We start from the raw sequence: 5,729 nt of genomic DNA, 5'->3' as shown, positions 1-5,729 counted from the left end.
ACTCTCTTAATATTTCTGCTGATAAGCACCGTTTTCCTTCCTCTCTGACTCAAGGACCTCTCACTGTCTAGGGGAGAAGTTTGGAACTCATTAATTCTTCATGGACCAGAGAGAAAAGAAAACAAAAGAAATAAAATCATCTAAACAGGCAAATATGCACAGACACACAGACACACACACATGCGCGTGCACATACACACACAACACACACACTTGCACACACACAAATTTTGTTTAGGCCCTGCCACCTATTTTTATATATATATGGATGGATGGATGGACGGATGGATGGATGGATGGATTCATGGATTCATGGATTCATGGCTTCATGGATGGGTGGACAGATGGATGGTGGTGTGCCCCCAAGCCATCACTTTATTTTTTTTTCTATAACTTTCTATAGAAAAAAAGTTTTTAGGAAATTACCTCATAGATAAAATGTTACACAAAGGGGGAGTTTAAAAAGGATGTTGATAGTAAGTTCAAAGCATTCTTTTATTCTATAAGTTAATTCATTATAAGTTAAAAGCAACAGTTTCACATTGGTTCACTTTATCACAGTGTACACGTGTGGTTTATCCTTGGACCTTACCTACAAAGAATGCTTTCCTTGATCACAAATTTGTCCTAAGCCTATTTCTCTTTATATTGTAGTTGTGAAAGCTCATTGTATTCATTACTGTGCAGCCTTTACTTTATATTTTATGAGGAATGGACACATTCTATTCTTGATTCTAACCAGCATTATATCTTTCTGGCAAAACAACTAAAACCATTTCTTAAAATTTTCTTCCAGAAATTATTTGAATCATATCAGGAATTCCCTAAAATAACTTCTTCCTCTAAACAGTATTAACTCATGAAGGTTCACATTTATGTGGATCTGCAGGAGATTTGCTCAGGGTTGACTAATGCCCAGGAATCCTTAGGCTATGTAATAGGGACAGGAAAATCATATCAGCTGCAAGAAGCCATCCTGAGATGAAGACCTTTGATACTTTGCCACTCAGGGCTCATTCATTGCAGACCGTGTAAAAATGGTGGGTCATCTCCAGGAAAGTCATGTGCGAACCTTAGCATCTCCTAGATGGCTCCTGACATTCTATAGCATCCTTGAGCTATTGGGATGTACGATAAGGCCAGTCTTGATTATCCAAAACTGCAGGATCTCCCTGACACAGAAGATGAGAACATGAGACACAGAAGGAGTATGCTGAGGATCCAATGTTAACATTGTCACAAATGTTATCAAAACAGATATCAAAACAGAACAATGAATCATAGCAATGAACATTGGCAAAAGATACAAGAACAGAGATATACCATGGGACACACTCTGACATAATATAGCTTGCACAGTGAGATGATTTTATGTTTTGTTTGTTTTCATTGGTTTGGTTTGGTTTCTTTGTTGGTATGTGTGGTTGTTTTTCCCCCTGTTGGAATTGCAAGGGTGGAGCACAGATACAACAGGATTAGATGAGCAAGCCTGGGGTGAATGATGTGAAACTCGCAAAGAATAAATAACAAGTTTTTTAAAATACACAGACAAGCATCCCTGGCATTGTTTGCTCCAGGGTTTTTGGATTTGTCTTACATGCAGATGCAAAGCAACTTACTGGACACTGTGTGCCCTCTTGTGGCTGGTCAGACACAAAACACCGAAACAGAAGTCATTCAGCTCAAACGAGTTCAAGGGAGAAAAAATGTTCAAGAAAGAAGGTAATGCTGCTAGGAATGACAAAATTATACTAAGTAGCAATAGAGGAAGAAGGAATGAGAGAAAATACATTAGTGAACTGGTAATATATGTGGATGGAAACATTATTTCCTTTAGCCAAAGGCCACTAAACCAACAGAGAATAAGTTCCTGGGAATGGGAAGTGAGTATTGTAGTAGTGGATACATAGAGCTAAGGGTCATCTCTTTCCCCCTTCAGTCCTCAACCTATCATTACTTCATATAGGCAGTATCACAAAGTAGATCCATATACAATTTCTCAATGGACTTTTCTCTAGCCCAGAAAAGTACTGACATCTCTATGATGCCATATCTGATTCTCCAACAGGCCAAGCCACCTACCTCATAGATGATGAAATGTATACCTGTCCAATAATTTCCAGTGTGGGCCCATCAACAATTTTATTTGCTATAAATGGGCTGCTTACAAGAAGAAATTATGGATAATTCATGTGTTAGTGGTTTTGGCAGCAGTTTCATTTGCCTATAAAGAAAAAACACCCCCAGTATGAAGGTCTCAGCTAATAACAAGGCCCTGGGCCTTCCATGATGGAACTGGCACAATGTGATCAACATTAATGATCTAATCCTTTGACTTTATCTTCCAAAACTTATCCTGGGATCTCAATTTCATTTTATAGATAGCACATTTGTCAATAATAACTGCTTAAGAGCTGAAGAGATGGTGTGTTAGTGAAAATCACTTGCTGCTTTTGCAGAAGGTCTGGATTCTGTTCCCACCATACATATGAGAGTTCACACCCACTTACAACACAAGTCTTCTGACTTCCACAGACACCAGGCACTTGTATGTTTGCATACATACATGCAGACACACAAAATACAGATAACAAGTAAAATGTAACGAAGAAACTGTTTGGTGAGCATTGGTATGAAATTTGAGAAGGTTCCTGGTAGAGCCTGGTGGAGTAGAGGGAAAGAAAACTGGGCCTTTGTTGCTGAATCAGAGGTTATCCTTCCTCTCTGACTTAATATATCTCAAAACCTTTTTCTACCCAAGCCACATCTTAGATGGCTTGGACTGATTGAGTATTTATTTTCCTGATACAGGATATGTAGTGGGATTGAGAGGGTAGAAATGGAAGGAATAAATTTTCTTTAATCATTAATGCTACCAAATGCTTCTGTGAAACTGCTTTGTCAGAAAAACTAAAATTGAACTTGGAGCCACCTACTGCCTCAAGACAACAGTAGGGTGCACAGGGCTTTTCACAAAGTTCTTGAACCAGAAGGCTTTCTCTGAAGGGTTATATAGGTTACTGAACTTCAGCCCAAACTCTCCTTCCAGGGACAACTACACCAGACCCTTGTGAAGATTTCCACCTCCTTCTGGAGTGTGGATTACAGTTTTCTTGAAGGTATTGTTAACAAATCTGCTGAAATGAGATTCTGGATAAAGACAAAGAATGGTGACATGAATGGAGCTAATCTGGTGTGGCTAGGAGAATATTTTTGTTTCTACAGCAGACCATGAAGACTGAGATGATCACAAGCACAATGTTGCCTCTGTGCTTATTAAATAGTTCTAACCCCACATGTATGGATTTCTTTCCATATGAAGACATTCTTCACATCTCTGTGGACAACAACTGGGTGTTCTAACAACTCATGTCTTTCCTAACTCAGATAAAAGGAGAGAGGACATAGACACTACCATAGTTAGAGAAATGTCAAGTGTACATCTGAACTTCTGATCCTCTTGTCTCCACCACTTGAGTGCTTGAAATACAGGCATGTACAATCATCACCAGTTTATACAGACCATCCTGCAGGTTAGACAGTCACTCTGCTAACTGATCTATACCTACAGTCCACAGTCATCCTCTTTTATATACTGTGGGAACTTAATAGATTTAAGGTCATCATAGACATAAGAATCACTAAACTAAGGCTGGGCGGTAGTGGCGCACTCCTGTAATCCCAGCACTTGGGAGGCAGAGGCAGGCAGATTTCTGAGTTCGAGGACAGCCTGGTCTACAGAGTGAGTTCCAGTACAGCCAGTGACCAGGGATACACAGAGAAACTATGTCTCAAAAAAAAAAAAAAAGAATCACTAAACTAAAGCAGAACTGTTAGTTTGCAAGGGTTGTCACTACAAATCAACATACTCTGGATGTCTCGAAGTATAGCAACTGATTTTTGTCACAGTTCTGGATGCTGGAGGTCCAGGATCACAATGTTGGTCCCAGGGCTTCTCTTTGGCTTACAGGTATCCATCATCTCCTCTCTGCATCCTCACATACACATTTCAGTAAGCTTACACCACCCTTGTGTTTCCTTTCAAAATAACAGCACTTATATTGGATTAGGACCCCACCCTTATGGCCTCATTTAGCTTTAATTGGTTCTTTAAACACTATAAATCTGAACAATCACATTCTGATGGAATCTGTATTTGGGCTTTTACTTGAGAAAGAATAAGAATCCAGTTTCTGCCCGAAGACAAGATCATTTTATAAGTTAATGAGAAAACAAACTAGAGCCTGGGGTGGGGGCTGAAGGGAAAAGTGAACCTATCATGTGCCTTAATTTCCAAAGCTAGGTCTTAAAGGAAGTTGATGGTTGGCATGAGGTGCGATGAAAACTTCCACCCAGAGACCCTGTCATGAGATAAGAATATTTTATAAGACCTAGATAATAGGGGGCCAGGTCAGTGCATGGTGGGGCTGTATGGACACCATGGGTCGGTCGCACTCCTGGCCACCTATACCAGGTACCTGGCACTGGGAGTGCTGCTTGTGGTGCCTCTGGAGTGACCTCAAGAAGCCCAGCTGTGGGCAGAGCTGGGCATGCTGAAGGAGCAGCTGATGCTGCACAGTCAGTGTATGGTGGCTCGGGACCCGCCAACACTTCAGACCCCAGGTGGGACTTTGCCTCGGTGCTCTTCTTCACCAGCACACTAGTCAACACCTTGGGCTATGGCTCCAAGACCCTACTGACAGATGCAGGCAAAGCCTTGTCCATCATCTTTACATCTTTGCCTATCGCCATGCTACTTATGACTGCCTCAGCCCAGTGCCTGTCACTGCTTCTTTCCCATGCACCTCTGTCCTAGCTGACCCTGTGTTGGGGCTGGCACCCACAGCAGGCAGCCCGCTGGCACCTGGTGGCCATGGTAATGGTCATAGTGGCTATATTCTTCCTGATACTGGCTGCGGTCTCCCCCTACCTTGAGGAGGCCTGGAGCTTTCTGGATACTTTCTATTTCTGCTTCATCTCTCTGTCCACCATTGGCCTGGGGACTATATGCCTGGGGAAGCCCCAGGCCAGCCTTACTAGGCTCTCTACAAGATGCTTGTCACAGCACACTTCTTCCTTGGCCTTGTTGCCATGGTACACGTGTTGCAGATTTTTCCACCCTGTTTCCGACCTCCACGGCCTCACTGAACTCATCTTGCTGCCTGATCCGGACACTGCCAGCCTCAGTCAGGATAAGGATGATCAGGTGGACGTTCTGGATGCTCAGACAGATCTGCATCAACCCCTCTCTGCTGCCTCCCACACTAACTACGCCTCCATCCCCAGGTAGCTGTCGGCCTAGTCACACCTGGCCTGGGCTTTGGGCCCCATGTGACTAGATCAACTGAAATGCCCCCGCACATTCTCCCATCTTTTCATAGAGCTCCACTGTGATGTGAGGAGTAGCCTCTCTGCTCCTATGTCTTCTGCTCCTCACAGCACTGACACAGTCATTTTCTCCTCCTTCCTTTTCTCCCATTTCTTCTCAGACCCTGACCACTTGGGCTTTCTGATTTTGTTGGTGAGAGTGGTGGTTTATGTGCTTTTTTGTTCTGTTTTGTTCTTGTTTTTCTGTGTCTTGCTCTCTTGCATAGCTCATCTGGCACACCCAGTTCTCCTGGGCTCTAGGCCTAGATTCCACTTCAGACTCTGTATTAGTGACTTTATTTTGGCCAAATGATTTCCCCATTCTGAACCTTGATATCCTCAGCCATAAGATGCAAAGAATA

General features: G+C 42.6%; 1 pseudogene; it reads left to right on the top strand.

The window, feature by feature from the left end:
- The first annotated feature begins 4,418 nt into the window (after positions 1-4,418).
- LOC110338474 lies at positions 4,419-5,290 on the top strand (annotated as a pseudogene).
- The last annotated feature ends 439 nt before the right edge of the window (positions 5,291-5,729 follow it).

The sequence above is a fragment of the Mus pahari genome, chromosome 21, assembly GCF_900095145.1.
Source record: "Mus pahari chromosome 21, PAHARI_EIJ_v1.1, whole genome shotgun sequence".
Taxonomy (NCBI): Eukaryota; Metazoa; Chordata; class Mammalia; order Rodentia; family Muridae; genus Mus; species Mus pahari.
Note: the sequence above shows the minus strand (reverse complement) of the source record. Positions and strands in the feature narration are given on the sequence as shown.